The sequence below is a fragment of the Elephas maximus genome, chromosome 25 (assembly GCF_024166365.1).
Source record: "Elephas maximus indicus isolate mEleMax1 chromosome 25, mEleMax1 primary haplotype, whole genome shotgun sequence".
In the NCBI taxonomy this organism is placed as follows: Eukaryota; Metazoa; Chordata; class Mammalia; order Proboscidea; family Elephantidae; genus Elephas; species Elephas maximus.
The window spans coordinates 38,541,888-38,561,925 of NC_064843.1; the positions used below are offsets into that span (position 1 = coordinate 38,541,888).

Below are 20,038 nucleotides of genomic sequence, written 5' to 3' on the forward strand. Positions count from 1 at the left end.
GGGCACTGAGGGGATACTGTATTCTTCAAAAAATGTCAATGTTCACAAAAGACAGAGATATGAAAACTAAATGCAATAACCCTACCCCTAGACTGCATACTGCACTAGAAGGGGAAAATCTATAAAGGACAATGCTGTGAAGTCAACAGACAAAACTAGAATATAGATGGCAGATAAATAAAACATATTAAATGCAAATGCATGAAGCTGTTACATAACCCGAGTAGCTAAGAAAATATATATCCTTAAGAAATTTTCCTGAAGTAATCAGGGGTGAAGGATCATGATGTACATAACTTACCCTCAAGTGGCTAAGAAAAAAGTGTGTGCTGGCGTGTGCATGCATATGCATATATACAGACTGTGCCCAAAGCGCGCGCACACACACACGAAACACAAAGCAAATGGGGTAAGGCGTTATCATAGGTACAGCTCGGTGAAGCGAATACAGATGTTCTTTGTACTATTTTTATTTCTGCAGCTTTTGTAAATTTAAAATTATTTTCAAGTAAAAAGTTTAAAACAATGAATATAGGAAAACTGAAGCTCATAAAGAGATTTACCCACAATCACATAATTAATAGCAGTGCAGGGGAAGGAAAACATGTTCCTGATTCCTGTGACAGTGATCTTTTTTACCATATAAACCAGGTAGTCAACAACAGTTAACATTTACAAGCGTTCATCACGTGCTAGATACTGGTCTATGTTCTAAATGCTTTACATAGATTATTTCATTTAACCTTCACCACTCAGAAGTGGTGACCCATAACGTTGTTGCTATCCAGTGGATTCCAACTCATAGCGACCCTACACACAGAGTAGAACTGCCCCAATAGGGTTTCCAAGGCCGTAAACCTTTACAGAAACAGGCCGCTGAATCTTTCTCCCTTGGAGTGGCAACCGCTGACCTCTTGGTTAGCAGTCTAGCACTTAACCACTGTGCTTTGAAAGTGGTGAAGATGTTACCATTATTTCCATTTCACAAATGAGAAAACTAAGGTTTAAAAAAAAAAAAAGTAACTTGCTACTAAAAGGAGCCCTGGGGGCACAGTGGTTAAATGCTCGGCTGCAAACTAAAAGTTCGGTGGTTCGAACTCACCAGTTGCTCAGAGAGAGAAAGGTGTGACAGTCTGCTTCCGTAAAAATTTACAGCCTTGAAAATCCTATGGGAGCAGTTCTGCTCTGTCCCATGGGGGGTGGTCGCTATGACTAGGATTCAACCCGATAGCGATGAGTTTTTTTTTTTTTAACTTGCTAAAGGACACAGAGCTAGATGGAGGAGTCAATGTGCAAACCCACTCAGCCTGGTCCCAGACTATAAAAAAGGATAACTGTATTTACACCTCATAGGCTTGTGGTGAGGATTCAATGAGTTAATGTAAAATATTTAGAATAGTACCTACTTGAGAGCTCTGAAGAGACTCACTTATGACAAATTACTTGTTTTTCAAAGGCTGTATTTAAGGTGCAGCTTAGCTACCATGCCCACATAAGGCCAGAAGAGACGCCTCCTCATGTCCCTGGCTTCAGCGGCTTAAGGCCAAGAGAGATTGGGATAGGAGTTAATACTATATTCCAGAGGTGTGACAAACACAAGTGATATTCACGACCTGCACCCCCAAAATAAGAGATGAAAAAAAAACTATGTGTTTACTTACAAATTCTCCCACCCACAAATCTCCCATAACTTGCCTCTGCTCAACTCAAATCCCCGGGTTCCATGAGCACAATCTAAATAACCAGAAAACAAAGTCATTCAAGTATTTGTTAAAAAGTGAACCGGAACTGTCTTTAAAAATCGTTCCCTGATATTTTGTTTTTACAAAACAATCTAGGCAACATTAGCCAGTTCATTTTCATGTAATATTGGTAAAAAGTATAAACACACACGCAATACTCAAACAAAAAACCAGAAAGCAGATTCTTTTCTACTGATTTTTCTTCTTCCCAAAGAAACAAGGCCACAGCGTTACTGACGTTTTATGTGACTGCTATGTCTGCATTATCAGCAGCAAAAGACACTAGGAAGATGGGTTAACAGTTAGGTGTATATGTATGAAAATAGCCAAGACAGTATAGATAACAACATTAAACCAATACAAATATTGCACCTAGGAATTTATGACTTTTACTGACATCAAACTTTAACATTCTCAGCCTTTTGAGAGAAACAACATCTCTTTCTTCAGTCTCTATATTCCTTTACAGGCAGCTTTACTCTTCCTGTTGATAAGCTGCCCTGGTGGCACAGTGATTAAAGCACTCAGCTGCTAACTGAAAGGGTGACAGTTCCAATCCACCAGCAACTCCGCAAAAGAAAGACGTGGCAGTCTATTTCCACAAAGATTTACAGCTTTGGAAACCCTATGGGGCAGTTCTACTCTGTCATACAGGGTTGCTACAAGTCAAAATCAACTTGACGGCAGTGGATTTGGTTTTTAAGGCATGTTTTCTCGTGGATCTCAAAATCCTTTCCCTATCAACTTAAGAAGTTTATAAAATCAACACACACGCACAAAAATTTTTTAATGGTTCCTAATAAATTTTATTCTTTTTTTCTATCTTATTTTTTTTTTTTATGCTTTAAGTGAAAGTTTACAATTCAAGTCAGTTTCTCATACAAAAACTTATATACACATTGTTATGTGACCCTAGTTGCTCTCCCTACAATGTGACAGCACACTCCTCTCCACCCTGTATTTCCCAAGTCCATTCAACTGGCTCCTGTCCCCCTATGCCTTCTCATCTCACCTCCAGACAGGAGCTGCCCACATAGCCTCATGTGTCTACTTAAGCTAAGAAGCACACTCTTCACCAGTATCATTTTATGTCTTATAAACCAAAAAAACCAAACCCAGTGCCATCGAGTCAATTCCGACTCATAGTGACCCTACAGGACACAGTAGAACTGCCCCATAGAGTTTCCAAAGAGCGCCTGGTGGATTTGAACTGCCGACTCTTTGGTTAGCAGCCGTAGCACTTAACCACTATGCCACCAGGGTTTCCTTATGTCTTATAGTCCAGTCTAATCTTTGTCTGATTGAGTTGACTTTGGGAATGGTTTTATTTTGGGCTAACAGAGAGTCCAGGGACCATGACCTCTGGGGTCCCTCCAGGCTTAGACCACTAAGTGGTCTTTTTACTAGAAACTGAGGTCTGCATCCCACTTTTCTCCTGCTCCATCAGGGATTCTCTGCTACTACACAAAATTATTAGCTGAGAAGAGGTACAATAGGGTGATGAAAAAAGTAGTGGAGTCCTAGGTTCAAATCCCTAGCCAGCTGCAGCACCTCAGTTGGGTTTCTGCCAGTTTTGGTTCATAACTTATAAAAATCTGCCCAACTGTACTTGCAGATTGAAAGGAAGAGCCAGTGAAATGATCTTCCAAAAAGGGTTCAGAAATATCAAACACATGTAAATTATTATTAAATGATTACTATGCCACAGGTCCTTAGTGAAAGCTAATAAGCAGAAGCATGCCTTTAAAACTGGAGTCTTCAATCTTAGTTTTCCTTAAAATACAAAAATTACACGACTCTGATAACCAATTCATAGATGGACATGATATTACAAAACGAGACCTCATTTCTCCTGGGAAACCACTTGACTCACAACGGAAAATACTCAATTCCTATATACTATTTACTGGTCCAAGTATCACACTCAGTCTTCCTCTGTCCCTTTAAGGTCTTAGCATTCTCTGTAAAGAGGAGAGTAAGACTAATGAAAACTCTAGAGATTCTCCAGTACCTGTGTGAATGACCCTTGCAGCTCTGGGCCTCATCAGCTGGGACCTAATTTATGAACTGGCGGATTTGATTCTCCACTGGGAAGACAACTAGCTGTTTCGCAGTACCGCAAAGAGGTGCCTCACTTTACTGTCACGCATACCAAATAATCTGTTTATACTAGGAGAAGCATTCAAATGAATTTCAAATGGTTGGCCTTCATTAATTACAAGGGGAGAATTAAATGGGTTTCTTGAATGATGGCTCAGCGACTTCAGATAAGTAATATGGTGCCAAGAGGGGTGAGAGGTGACAGAATGGAAATATAAAGGAGATACAGAAAGACAGGAAAGAGAAGAAATCAAAGATTGCCACTGTTTTATTCAGAAATAGTATTTCACATGCACGTCAATAAATACAGGTATATTCATATGTAGCATTAACAGAACAGCCTAAATTTCTCAATATTAGTTTGCTTGTTTCATACATTCCTTCCTGTATTCATCCCTTAAGTAGCTGAACATCTACTATGAAAAAGTATTATGCTAGGCCTTGTGAACATAATAGTGAGCAAGGCAGAACAAGGTCAACATTAACCAAATAATCACATGGAGCAAAGTACCACAAGTGTGCCATGAAGGATTTTATCTCCAGACTAAGGATAACAGAAATTTTCTGAAGAACTTTAAGCAGGAAAGTTATCCATATGTAAATTTTGAGAAGTTTACCCTGGCTGGGTGTGGACAGAGAAAACAGATGTAGGAAGTCAGAAGGCTGTTATAGTAGTCAACGGAAGAGAGATGATGACGGCTTGACCTAGGGTGGTAGCAGTACAGATAAGTGGACTAATTTGAGAAAAAAATTTATGGTGTAATTTCGATAGCTCTGGGTGGACTGGACAATAGGTAAGAAGTGGGAGGTGACTCAGATTTCTGGCTGGACAGATTGTTGTGCCATTCCTGGAGACAAAAAAAAATCTGGAAGAGGGTTCACAAAAGTTAGTGTTTTGGACTTGAGGCTAAAATAGCTCTGAAACATTCAAAAGGAGGTACTGAATAGTCAGATACAGATATTACAAGTCTGGAGCTAAAATAGCTTCTCAGTTTTAAATACCTAATCCTTCAAACTGTTTTATGAGGCAGGCATTACTTTCCCTCATCTGTAGGTAAGAAAACAACCTTACTAAGCAAGTTCAGTAGCTTGACTGAGAACACGCAGTAGAGATGGAGCTGGGATTCAAAGTCAAGTCTGCTGGCTTCCAAGGCTAAAGTTTTTTCATTCCTATAGAACTTGGTATTTTCTACTTCATATACACTGTATTTCAGGCAAAAAAAAAAAAAAAAAAAAATCCCATTTGTCAAGTTTGAGTTGAAAGATAACGTTGACTACGTAAAAGAACAGTATCTTGTAGGTTTAAAAAAAAAAAGTTAAAATACAGGACAATAGCATGTAATACCAGAGGATGGCATTTAAGTGTTCTGAGGTCCTTTTATTATCTGAGGACGGTAGATTTATTAGTATTAGACTTTGAAAAGTTATGGCTGCAAGTTATATCATCCACAATAGTATCTACTAAAAGAACAGAAAAGCCATGTCTTCCCAAACCAGAAAGAAGGGAAAAATTGAATGATAAAAAGAATGGTAAAGAAGAGAAAAAAAAAATCCTAGAACATAACCTATTGTCGGAACATTTTGACATCCACACGCAAAGTCATGAACTTCAACCTAAACCTCATACCATATACAAAAAAAAAACACATAACGTATCATAAATCTAAATATAAAGCTATAAAACTTTTAGAAAACACAATCCATAAAAGAAAAATTGATAAGCTGGACTTTAATATTAAGATAATATTAAACACTTCTGTGAAAGACACTGTTGAGAGAATGAAAAAGCAAGCCATAGATAGGGAATAAATATGTGCAAAAATATTTGATAAAAAACTTGCATCTATAATATATAGAGAACAGTAAGAAAACAAACAACCCAATTAAAAAATGAGCAAAAGACCTTAACAGCTATTTCATAAGAGAAAACATAGATAAATATACAAAAAGACGTGCTGCAAAGTTAGTGATGAGGGAAAGGCAAATTAAAACCACAGTGAGATACCACTTGCAGAGTGATGAATGGCTATTATAATGACCTCTCTCACCAGTCTTTTAACTGCCACCAAATGACTGGGTGGGATTATGCAAATAAGGTGCTTGTGGCCCACCAAGGGAATTGGGACACCTTGCTACTAATGCAAATAAGGTGCACAGAACCTTGTGGGGGTAGGACCAAGAAAATAAGATATATGGAACCCTAATGAGGGGATTGGTCAGTTTTGCCATCCCACTAGGGTTAAAATGAGCCATCCCAGAGGCAGAAAAGGGGGGAACCTCATTACCAAGAAGAGATCGGAGTGTAGCACATCCTTCGGACCTGAGGTCCCCGTGTTGAGAACCTCCTAGACCCAGGACAGAGAGAGAGCGCTGTAACACAGGAGATGGCACAAGACAGCAAGAATCAGTGGCAGAGAAACGGTGACAGCAGAGCCAGGACACCAGTGAGATGATGCGATGGGCTTCCTAGCCCACAGATCAAGTTGGTTACAGTGGGTGTTCCAATCATGGAGAGCTGACCACCTTTGGTCAGGATGCTTCCTAGCAGAGCAGGGTGCCTCTGGGTACTTACTGGCAGGGCTGAACAGCTTTGTAACACTTGTCCGAGCAGGGCAGAGGCCAGGCTGAGGGGCCGAGAGGCCAAGGTCCAGAGAGAGGCCTGCCTGGAGGCATGGCTGAGAAGAGCTGTCCTGATTGAAGAGATGTATCCTGAGTTGTTCCTGACCCTGAATTGCAACTTATTACTTCCCTAATAAACTCATAACTCTGAGTATGGTCTGTGAGTTCTGTGTAGCCACTGCAACGAATTATTGAACCCAGCGGAGAAGCAGAGTGCTGTGGGAGGAACAGCTAGCATCGGTACTGGTAAAAAGGTCAGAGAGAAGAGGTATGTCTGACCTCTACCTCATAGGAATCAGCCTTGGGATGTTGATCTTGATTCTCTCCCTCACGAAGTTCGAGGAGGTCAGACGCGATGTGCCATGCCATTTTTACATCACTACAAACCTATTAAAATGGTTAAAAAAAAAAAAAAGAAGCTGACAATACCAAACGCTGTTGAGGATGTGGAGTAATAAAAACTTATTCATTACTGATGGAAATGCAGCATGTTTGGAAAACATACACACTTACCATATGACCCAGCAATTCCACTCCTAGGTATTTCTCAAATGAACTGAAAACTTATGCTCACACAAAAACCTGTATGTGAATGTGTATAGCAGCTTTATTCATAATCGCCAAAAATGAAAATAACCAAGATCTCCTTCATCAGATAAATGGATAAACAAATGGTGGTGCAACTGTACAATTAAATATTCCTCAGCAATAAAAAGGAACACACTACTGATCTGGGCAACAACATGGATGAATCTTAAATGCATTTTGTTACATGAAGAAGCCAGATCCAAAAGGCTAAGTATTGTTTGCTTTCATTTACGTGACATTCTGGAAAAGGCAAAACCACTGAGGTGGGGAAGATGAGAGACTGCCACAGGGTGAAATGATTCTGTATAGCATAGTAATGGTGGATATGTTACCCTATGCACTGACAAAACTCACAAATCTGTACACCACAAAGAGTGGGCTTTACTTGATGTAAATTCCTAGCTCCGTCCACTGAGAGGATCTAGATTTCAATATCAGGAATGGAAAAGGGAACACCACCACAGATCTGGCAGATATGAACAATGGAAAGAGTATCACGAACAACTTTATCCAAGTACACTGGAAACTCCGGGGGGCGGGGGGGGGGACTTATCAAAACTCACACAAGAAAAAATGAAAACCCTGAATAGTTCCATAACCATTAAATAAATTCAATCATATTATAACTGGGTATCAGTTTGAAACCTCTGTGCTATCCTAATGTTTTTCTGTAGCACAGCTGAATATTTCTAAAACATTTTTAAACAAGTGAGAACTGAACTCATTTTCTGTCACTGTGCCATTACACTCTGACTATGCCCTCAATGCCGCCTGCTAGTAGAAATCCTACTCACCCTTCAAGAACTTGCAGTTTTATGTCCACTATGAAACCTTTCCATTCCCTTCCAAAATGAGCTATTTCCTCTTTGGGGCTGAAGCACCCCCATCTTATTAGATTACCACAGTGAATGCATTTTGTTTACACACCTGTCTGTCCTTATTAGAGTATGAATCCAAAGACCTGGTCACAGTGCCCAGCAGGGTTAAGTGTTTCATAAATGTCTGAGGAGCCGAGTAGCAAGACAGTAGTAGACAGTATTCTGACCAAAACAAAAAACATGTCCATATAGCCCTCTCCTGTTCAAAAACGAGAAAAGCAGTTTGCCTGTATGATGGATATTCCGCTCCATGTATATGGTCTGCTGTGGCTGGTTTTAAAGATGTTCTTCAGTCTTACATGTAAGTGTTATCCCATCCATTAGTAACACCATAGGTAAAATGGTTTCATTCTATCACTTTTTAAAAAGATACGAACTCAGTAGGAGTGAGAGATGTTTCTTTGGAGCCATAAGCTTCGTGAGGTTCCAGGCTGTGCGATATACCTACGTGATAAGCACAGTGCTTGCCAGGCCTTGTTTGAGCTACAGAGAGAATTCAGTACTCTATTACTGAAAGATACAAACCTTGGATTTAGAAGGGATCAGGATTGTGGAAAGAACAGGAAGTTTGGAACCACGAAGAACTGCATCGAGTCTCAGCTTTGCCCTTCCACTAAGGGGCACAGCTGAGATTCACTTCTTCATGGGACTATGTCACCTTGGATATATCATTTAACCTATCTGATTACAGTCAGTAAACTGCAGAATATTGGCATTAACAACCCCTCCCACTCGCTCCTTTACCAACATGGAATAAGTAGGTTACATAGGAGACAATGACACTCCCTGCAGGTGATCCATAAGCAATAACTAATACAGTGGGTCGCCCTAGGCCTGCCAACAATGGAAAATGGAACTAAGGACAACAAACATAGCCTGGCTTTCAATTCTAGAGATGTTATGTGAGTGCCTATGGTAGGCCAGTCATCAAGTCTTAAGATTTATATTTATCACTTTTAAACCTAACAAGTTCAGCACCTAGGTACTGTCTTTCCCATTTGAGATAAGGCAAAACTGAGTAACCTCTCCAATATCACAGAGAGGTAGTGATTTGAAAATAGTTAAGATTCAAAGCCTATTCATTCTCTTCTAAAGCAAAGATTGTAAACTGGTAGCTACACACACACTCTATTTGGCTCACATAACTTTTTTTTTCAATTTTAAAAACTGAGATAAAATTCACCATTTTGAAGTGTACAATGTTGTTCAACCATCACTACTAATTCCAAGACATTTCTATCATCCCCAAAAGAAATCCTGTACCTATTAACATTTATTCCCAATGCCCCCACCACCCCCCCAGCCCCACCATTCCCTGGTAACTATTAATCTACTTTCTGCCTTTACGGATTTGCCTATTCTGGACATTTCATATAACTGGAATCATGCAACGTGGGACTTTTCTTGTTTGGCTTCTTATAACTTAGCATGTTTCCAAGGCTCATCATGTTGTATGTAGAATGTATCAGTACCTCGATTCCTTTTTATTCCCAAATAGTGTTCCATTCTATCGGTATACAACATTTTGTTTATCCATTAGTCACCTGATGAACACTTGAGTTATTTCCACTTTTTGGCTATTATGGATAATGTTGCTATGAACATTTCAGTACAAGTTTTTCACACAGTATTTTTTCCCTCTCTTTTTTAAATTGTGCTGTAGGTGAAGGTTTACAGAGCAAATTAGTTTCTTATTAAACAATTAGTTCACATATTGTTTTGTGACATTTGCTGCCAATCCCGCGATGTGTCAACACTCTCCGTTTCTTGACCTTGGATTCCCCATTACCAGTCTTCCTGTCCCCTCCTGCCTTCTCATCCTTGCCCCTGGGCTGGTGTGCCCATTTAGTTTCGCTTTGTTTTATGGACCTAATCTTTGGCTGAAGGGTGGATCTCAGGAGTGATGTCAGTACTGAGTTAAAAGGGTGTATGGGGGGGGCATACTCTTGGGTTTCTCCAGTCTCTGTCAGACCAATAAGGTTGGTCTTCTTTCATGAGTTTAGAATTTTGTTCTACATTTTTCTCCAGCTCTGTCCAGGACCCTCTATTGTGATCCCTGTCAGAGTAGTTGGTGGTGGTAGCCGGCCGGGCACCATCCAATGCTGGACTCAGTCTGGTGGAGGCTGTGGTAGTTGTGGTCCATTAGTCCTCTGGACTAATCTTTCCCTTGTCTTTGGTTTTCTTTATTCTCCCTTGCTTCAGATGGGGTGGGACCAGTGGAGTGTATCTTAGATAGCGGTGCACAAACTTTTAAGACCCTAGATGCTACTCGCCACAGTCGAATACAGAACATTTTCTTTAGAGACTGTAACTTGCCTAGATGTTCCCCAGAACCATGGTCCCCAGCCCTTAGCCCTCGGTCCCTCATGGAGTTTGGATGCGTCTACGAAGCTTCTGTGACCTTGCCTTGGTCAAGTTGTGCTGACTTCTTCAGTAATGTGTATCACGTAGTATTTTTAAAAAGTGAATCAGCGGTTAAGTTGAAAGGTGATGATACGATCATACTAATCTATTTTTATGTATTATGAAGTTTTTCATAATACTGTAAAAAGTGATAGCGTTGCCAACATAAAAAAAAAAAACTTCAAAAAAAAAATCAACCTTCAGTTTCTCAAAAGAAAGAAGAAAGGGAAGGGAGGTGGGAGGGTCCGTCTGGTAACAACGATTCTGCATTCCTGCATGACAAAAACCAGAGCCCACTGTCCAACCCAGCGGAGATGCCACAGGTAATCATGGACAGATCCGGTCATTTATCTTGCTGATTCCTAGGCATTAAAGTTAGTAATTCCTTTTCTACACTATACCATTAAAAAATAGTAGCCAGGAAAAAATACGGGCAAGGCAAATGTTCAGCATCACTCCTTGATTTCGTTTCCATCACTAGTCTAAACGGAACTTGTGTTTTTTAAGTGCCCTGGAATAGCTTACACTCTACCTTTTGACAATAAGGAAATACAGAACTGACCATGGATTTACGGGAAAATCCTAACAGCCTGGGGCCCTCTGGGCTTGCCTCTTCCAGCACTTACACTGTACTCGTGACAATGGTCATCTCTCGAGCTAAGAAAGCTCCAAGGGCAGGGAATAATACCTCTGCATCCACAGAGGATGGTATATAGAAGTTGGCCTAGAAATAGTTGTTGAAAAAACAATACTGCAACAAATGATAAACAACGCAAATGTTACAGTTACTAAAAATAAGAGAACGGGGAAACTACTATTTGGACTACAAATTATGGCACTGAAAATGGAGTTCATCAATGAGCTCAGAGGTTCAGGAGTTCCCTGAGAGTACAGATAGTATATGTACGTATATTTTTTGAAGAAAGGTGCACAGCTTTTACTAGATGCTCAGAGGAATTTGTAAACCTCAGCAGAACTAAGAATCCTGAGTTAGATAAACAGGAAATGTACATTTTAAGACTATAAAAGACCAATTTTTAAAAGGTTAATTTTATAATTTACATGAACTTTAAAAATCTTTCTCAAATCAAATATCATCTATTCTTCCCTGAAGGAAGAGAGGAAGACAATGTATACTGGGCTTCAATGTTTGTAGCAGCATGAAATCCAAGTTTATGAATAACAAAATATCAGTTTCAGAGAAGATACAGTGGCCTCCACAGCCAGGTGAGGATAACAGTTTTACAAAAGTGAATTTTATTTTAATAATATTTTATTGTGTTTTAGGTGGAAGTCTACACAGCAAATCAGGTTCTTGTTTAACACTTTTTATACAAATTTTTCTCTGCCATTGGTTACAATTTTTACAATGCTGCTTCTACTGATCTAGTTTCCCTTCCCCTCCTTGCCTTGTCATGTTTGCTTTTGGGTAAATGTTGACCATTTGGTCTCATAGTTAATCGTTTAAGGGAGCACGTTACTCATGGATGATACTGTTCATTTTATAAGCCAATCTATTATTTGGCTGAAAGGTGCCCTACAGATATAGCTTCAAATCCAAGTTCAAAGGTTATCTCAGGGCGACAGTCTCAGGGGTTCCTCCAGTTTCTATCGGCCCAGTAGGTCTGGCCTTTTTTAGAAATTTGAGTTTTGTTCTACAATTTTCTCCCATCCTATCTGGACTTCTATTGCATTCTTCGTCAGAGCGGTTGGTAGCGGTAGTAGTTTTTCTGGTTTCAGGTTAGAGGAGGCTGTGGTTTGTGTGGACTACAAGTCCCATGGACAGTTTCTAGTTTCTCCTTTGAGCCTTTGATTTCCTTCATTCTCTTTTGCTCCATATAAGCACAGACCAATAGTTGTATCTTAAATGGCTGAACTTTATTTTTGCCTCATGTTACTGCTAGAACTTGAATTTCTTCACAAGTATCCAATCTTAAATCTTTTAGTCTTACATTTTTACATATTGACCCTTGTGTGGAAAGAAAATTATGATCAGAGAGATACCTAAAACGGTCTTTTCCAAGCTTAAAAGCCAAGATCATTTTAAGCAATGATAAAGAACAGTGATGAATCCCTAAAACATCTCATTACATGGACGAATCTGGAAGGCATTATGCTGAGTGAAATAAGACAATTACAAAAGGACAAATATTGTGTGAGACCACTACTATGAAAACTTAAGAGAAGGTTTACATGCAGAAAACATCTAGGTCAATTGGCATAACATAGTTCATAAAGAAAATGCTCTAAATCCTTCTTTGGTGAGTAGTATCTGGTGTCTTAAAGGCTTGCAAACAGCCATCTAAGATACATCTATTGGTCTCATCATGTTTGCAGCAAAGGAGAATGAAGAAAACCAAAGATAAAAGGAAAATATTAGTCCAAAGGACTAACAGACCACAGCCTCACCAGCCTGAGCCCAGAAGAACTACATGGTGCCCAGCTACCACCACCAACCGCTCTGACAGGGATCACAACGGAAGGTCCCAGTCAGAGTAAAAGAAAAAGGTAGAATAAAATTCAAATTCACACACAAAAAAAGAAGGCCAGACTTACTGGTCTGACAGAGACTGGAGGAACCTCCAAGACTCTGTCCCCCAGACACCCTGGTAACTCAGAACTAAAGCCACTCCCGAAGTCCACCTTTCAGCCAAAGATTAGATAAGGCTATAGAACAAGCAATAACATATATGAGGAACATCCTTCTTAGTTCAAGCAAGTATACAAGACCAAGTGGGCAAGACCTGCTCAAAAGCAAGGCTGAAAAGGCAGGAACACACAGGAAACGTGAATAGACACGAAGAACCCAGAGCGTAAAGGGAAAGAGGGAGAGTCATGACAAGCTGCAGGACTACAACCGACATCAGAAAAACAATTTGTGTATACTTTTTTGAATGAAAAACTAATTTGCACTATAGACTTTCACCTAAAACACAAACACACATACTCACACACAAAGATCATTTTAAGATTGTTGGCCTCCTGAATCCTAAAACTACTGAACTTCCTTAATATCTAAATCACTGCTTCCCAGCATTATTTAAAGTCAAGACACACAGAGAAAATAGTATCTGTATGGCATACTGGAGTAAATGATCCAGACTGTTCCTGGTTTGAATGCCCTGTGCCCTGTACAAATGGCCAGAGGGTTAAGAGGACCAGTATCTAGGCACATCCATCTGTAATCCCCCATCACAGTACACTGGTTGAGAAATTCTGGTTTAAATAACCTGTAGACATCACGAACTGAATAGTCAAAATCCGTGCAGTAGGCTGAAAAAACCATTTCACGAATCCCCTTATTTCAAGAGATGTACAATCATCTCTTGCAGCTTTCAGATATAGTCCATGTATACCACTTAATGGTAAACCATTTATTCTGGGAGATCCTCTATACGGAGGTCACTGGGACAAAAACCAAAAACAACACAAACTAAATCTCCTAACGCTAGCTTGGAAGAATAAACTAAAAGAAAATAGGTTAACACTAAAAACAGATGTAAGATTAAATTATTTCCCTCCCTCTACTTCCTACTGATTCTCTTTCCCTGTCTCAACTTAAGGTAGTAACCATGGACAACAACGTTCTCTCTCACCTGTCAAACTAAGAATACCTAAGTAGTGGTTTTTTGTTTTTTTAAACTGGGGGTGGGGGTGGGGAGGGGGGACACAGCTCAAAAAGGTTAACAACTAGCTGTCTGCGTTCCCCTAACCCACTGAGCTTCAAATCCCAAGATTCCAAATGCACACTGAACAAGTAAGGAAACGACCTGTTTAAAACCAACAGTGTAAGTTTTTCCTGGTTAAGGGCCCGAATCCATACAATATTTGCTAACTCAGGAAGTTACTCCTTGAGTAAACCTCAGGATTATTTAAGATTACAATCCTAATATACCACTGTGGACTTCTGTTGTTATTCCCACCTACAAAAATTACACCACTTTTATTTTAAAAGGCAATACACACAAGCATACACACTGTACTCTCTGGGTGACTTTCATTTCTTCACCTTTAAGCCAGAAAAAGGATGAAAGAGTTTGCTTTTGCAAGCAGATTAAAATGTTTCAGCTAATGAAAACCTGTCTGAAAAACATAGAAGTCCAGAAAGTTATTTAAAAAAAAAAGAAAAGAAAAAAAGTGGCCAAAATAAGGAGCCCTGGTGGCACAGTGGTTAAGAGCTCGGCTGCTAACCAAAAGATCGGCAGTTCAAATCCACCAGCAGCTCCCTGGAAACTCTACTGGGCAGTTCTACTCTTGTCCTATCGGGTTGTCATGAGCCGAAACTGACTCGACAGCAACTGGTTTGGTTTTGGTTTGGCCAACACAAAGGCATTTAAGGTGTGATATGCACAGAATTACAAGAGATTAATTGTACCCTGGGATTTAAATCTTACAAGAGTCCTGATGGTGCAGTGGTTAAGTGCTCAGATACTAACTCAAAGGTTGGTGGCTCAAACCTAATTGCTCTACGGGAGAAAAGACGTGACCGTCTTTTTCCATCAAGATTTATAGCCTTGGGCAGTCGGATGCAGACCCCAAATTCTCGTAAGACCAGACTTAATGGTCTGACTGAGACTGGAAGGACCCCCGTGATCGTGGTCCCCAGACATTCTGTTGGCCCAGGACAGGAACCATTCCCGAAGCCAACTCTTCAGACATGGATTGGACTGGACAATGGGTTGGAGAGGGATGCTGGTGAGGAGTGAGCTTCTTGGATCAGGTGGACACTTGAGACTATGTTGGCATCTCCTGCCTGGAGGGGAGATGAGAGGGTGGAGGGGGTTAGAAGCTGGCGAAAAGGACACGAAAAGAGAGAGTGGAGGGAGACAGCGGGCTGCCTCATTAGGGGGAGAGTAATTGGGAGTGTGTAGCAAGGTGTACATGGGTTTTTGTGTGACAGACTGACTTGATTTGTAATCTTTCACTTAAAACACGATAAAAATTATTAAAATACAAAAAAAAAAGAAAAGAAAAACATTTACAGCCTTGGAAACCCTATGGAGCAGTTCCAATCTGTCCTGTAGGATTGCTATGAGTTGGAATTGACTTGACAGCAATGGGTTTGGTTTTCTTTATGTTTATTTAACCTGAGACCCTTACTTGGATACTGCAGAATTTTCTACGCAGGGAAACACGATTACCACTAATGTTTTAAAAAAAAAGCTTGTCCACCATAGCAACTGTTGCTAAGTAGGTTCCTTCTGTCTAGGACTGAAAGACAGAATTTGTAGAATTCAGTGAAATGCCACTCCTAGCAGTGTCTTGTGATACTGTGACTTCTTTCACCCTTAACTTTTAAAGACTGAACTCCTGATTTCAATAATGCAGAAAATACCATGTCTGGTCAACAACTAAAACCAAAAAACAATAACAAAAAACCAAAGCAGTCGCCAGGGAGTCAGCTCTAACTCGCGGCAGTCCCCTGGATGTCAGAGCAGGGCTGCATTCCGTAGGGTTGTCCACGGTGTGATCTTTAGGCGACAGATCCCCAGGGCTTTCTTCTGAGATGTCTCTGCGTGGATGTGAACCACCAACCTTTTGGTTAGTAGTTTAGCGCTTAACCATTTGCACCACCCAGGGACTCCAGGTAAACAACGAGGACTATTAACATCTACTCTGGAGCATACATAATTTTTTAAACTACCAATTGCCTACAACTCAATGCAAATACACTGCTTGTTAAAATGACAGCCACTCATTTCCTTAATAATCCTAGAGGACTTCTCTTCATTTGAACAGCCAGCTGGCCTAGATTTCTTGCTATAAAGAAACAACCAAATGATATGATACTACTTTTGAAATTATTCATTTTAGGAGTTCAAAGAAATTTAGGTGTATGAACACATTTAATGCTCTTGTGAAACAAAATTGTTGAACTTGGCCCAGGTCACCCAGTGAATTCTGATAAACCAAGGATTAGCATAGAGCTTCTCATTTTCAATCCAGTGTCACAAGCGTTATTACCTTAAAATGCTTATCCCTTACTTAATCCTAAATAAGACCAAATCTTATCAGTTCTCAATTTCTGAACTTGTACAAATTATATTGTAATTATTTATGCAATTTTTAATCATATAAAATTGTCCTAATAGTTACTGTTATGAATTGAACTGTGTCCCCCAAAAGTATGTGTTAACTTGGCTATGCCATAATTCTCAGTATTATGCAATTATCCTCCATTGTGTGATCTGATGTAATTATCCTATGTGTTGTAAATCCTAACCTCTACGTTAATGAGGCAATATTAGAGACAGTTATGTTAACGAGGCAGGATACAATCTGCAGGACTAGGCTGTATCTTGAGTCAATCGTTTTTAATAGATAAAACAAGCAAGCAGGAGGGACCTGACTACCAGTAAGAAAGAAGAGCTGGGAGTACTGTATGTCCTCTGGACCTGGGATCCCTGTGCTGAGAATCTCCTAGACCCAGTGGAAGGTTGATGTCAAGACACACATAGATCTCCAAGGGAGGCCAGGACCACCGATGTTGAAGGAGCCAAAGACCTTCTTCTAGAGCCCACAGAGAGGGAAAGCCTTCCCCTAGAGCTTGTGCTTTGAATTTGGACTTCTAGCCTCCTAAACTGTGAGAGAATAAATTTGTTTGTTAAAGCCATCCACTTCTGGTATTTCTATTAGAGCAGCACTGGATAACTAAGACAGTTATCATAATACACCACTTAACGTTTTAGGGTCACTGTTTGGCGTTGTGTTAAATGTATCAGATGCGTTATCGTAATTAATCTTCACAAAGACCCCGTGAGGAAACTGAGGCACAAGGTAGTACCAACCAAGAAAAGGGGCAAAGCAGGAGTTCTCAGGGAGTATAGTTCAAAAGCTATGCGTTTCCACTGCCTGGACTGGGATTCTAGGCCAGCTCTAGGGCTGAGATACCTTGGTTGAGACACTTGAACCTTCATGTGCCCTAATTTTCCTCATTCTAAGCCCAGAAAGGAAACCCTGGTGGTGTAGTGGTTAAGTGCTACGGCTGCTAACCAAAAGGGTGGCAGTTTAAATCCACCATGCGCTCCATGGAAACTTCATGAGGCAGTTCCACTGTCCTATAGGGTCACCATGAGTCGGAATCGACTAGATGGCAACAGGTTTGGTTTTTTTTTTTTTTGGTTTAAGCCCGGAAGTCAAACAGATCATCTCAAAAGTCCTTATACCTTGAAATGCTCTGACCATCTTTCCAGGCAGGTAACGAAAAAAGAGACTGTCTCAATTCTTTCATCATCACCACTAAAGTTTAGAGTTCACGTATGAAACTAATCAATAGAATACTATTACAGAACAAAAACAAAAGGCCTTTCTTAAAAGCTAGAAACTCCATTCTGTAGCTATGATTCCCAAATCTGACTCTGAACCTCAAAATGACAATGAAGGGAGAAAAGACCTTACAACTTTGGGGTGGAGTAGGAGGCGTGAGGGAAACCCTGGTGGTGTAGTGGTTAAGAGCCATGGCTGCTAACCAAAAGGCTGGCAGTTTGAACCCACGAGGCACTCCTTGGAAACTCTACGGGGCAGTTCTACTCTGTCCTATAGGGTCGCTATGAGTCAGAATCGACTCGACAGACTCGACGGCAATGGACAATGGAATGGAGGAGGTGTGAGAGAACCAACCATTGTATAGGTGGTTATCAATTTTAAAAAATCATCCATTTCCATCTTAAAAAAGGAACTACATCTTTAAAAGGTTGTTACATAAATCCACTGCTTTATTCAGGCAATACAAATTAATAAATTGTTATTTATCCAAGAAGTTTATCATAGACATGGAAGAATCATCTTTTTTTAGAAATCCTATCAAAAGAGCCGGAAACCCTGGTTGCATAGTGGTTAAGCGCTATGGCTGCTAACCAAAAGGTTGGTGGTTCAAATCTGCCAGGCACTCCTTGGAAACTCTATGGGGCAGTTCTACTCTGTCCTATAGGGTTGCTATGAGTTGGAATCACTGGACAGCAAAGGGTTTATCAAAAGAGCCTAGAGCTCTAGAATCTGCATTTTAGCAAGCTGGTCATCTAGCCCTTCAAACTGCATCTAAGGACGCTAACAAGGTATTTACATATCAAGAAAGAGGGTTAGGTTCCACTCAACAGTGTTATTCTGTGAAGTCTTCCAGGGCCAAATTATATTACTGAATAACCTTTGCTGTCTTTGTTCCCTTTAAAAGATTTTAAAACAAAATCAGCAAAACCCCTGTACTAGTTTTCTACTGCTGCCATAATGAACTAGCACAAATGTCATGGCTTAAACCACCACAAATTATCATCTCCAGTTTCTATAGTTCCAAAGTTAAGTGGGCTTGGCTGGTTCCTCTGCTTAAGGTTTCAAAAGGCCAAAATCAAGGTGCCTGCAGGGCTATGTTCCTTGCTGGAAACTCTAGGGAAGAATGCACTTCCATTCAGGTTGTTGGCTGTAGTGAATTCCTTGCAGCTATGGGACTGACAGTTTCCTTGCTGGCTGTCAGCAATTGCTCCTAGAGGCTGTCCACATTACTTATCATGCTTTTTGTGGCCCCTCCAGCAATGCCAGGTTAACTCCCATCAGGCTTCTCTCTGAATTCCCATTCTGCTCCATGTCTTTGACTCCAGCTGGGGAAAGACCTTCGCTTTTAAGGGTTCATGATTAGATTTAGTCCTCATATGATTAGATAATGCAAACAGTTAACACGCTCACCTGCTAAAGGAAAGGTTGAAGATTTGAGTCCACCTACAGGCTCCTTGGAAGAAAGCTCTAGTAGTCTACTTCTGAAAAATCAGCCACTGAAAACACTATGGACTGCAATTCTATTTTGATACACCTGAGGTCACCACAAGTTGGAACTGACTCAGGACAAATGGAGTTTTTTAATGATTAGATTGGGCCCATCCTAAAAATCCAGGATAATCATCCTATCTTAAGGTGCTTAATTACATCAGCAAAGTCCCTTCCGTCACGTAACTAACAGACTCACAGATTCAAGTGATTAGGGCATGAACATCTTCAGGGGGGCCATTCTGCCTACACACCTACACAGTCTGCCCTCTGGCTCCCAAAGATTCAGGTCCCTCCCAAATGTAAAAACATTCATCCCATCCTAAGGTCCTCTAAAGTTTCAGCCCATTACAGCATCAACCTGAAGTCTAAAAATCTCACCTAAATCTTGTAAATTCAAAAAGCCCCCAATCTCATAATCTGCACCAGGTGTGGATGAGGCTCTGGCCATGGCTCATTAAGTACAACTCCTGAGTTACAATTCCTAAGAAATAAGTCATCTGCTCCCAACATACAATGATGGGGCAAACACAGGGTAACAGTCACAGACATTCCAGTTTAAACAGGGAGAAAAGATCAAGATAAAATGGAGTCTCCCGTCCAAAAAAAAGCTCTGAAATCCAGCTGGGCAAACCCCACTACATTTCAAAGCATGAAAAAATTCTCTGGCTTTTGGCTCTACCCTCTGGGCTCCTGGTTGCATCCACTGTATCACCCTTCTTTTTAAAATAAAAGGTAGCATGTTTGCAGCTGGGTAGTTTTATGAGCTTGCTTCCAGCCAGTAGAATTTTAGGGGTCCAACAGTGTTCTTAAATATCTTACTCTCACTGTCCCTTTCAATCCAAACTGGCAGTGTTTCTACTTGTATAAAATTCTCAAGAACCTTGTGAACTTTGCGTGAAATTCACATGGGTTCACTTCATTAAATGGAGGCTATGTCCACAAATCTTTTAA

At 40.3% G+C, this 20,038-nt stretch overlaps 1 protein-coding gene across 1 annotated transcript in view; it reads right to left on the minus strand.

The window, feature by feature from the left end:
- The window catches only part of CSNK2A1 (casein kinase 2 alpha 1), a 48,069-nt gene that overhangs the window by 23,903 nt on the left and 4,128 nt on the right, over nt 1–20,038 (minus strand). The window lies entirely within an intron of this gene.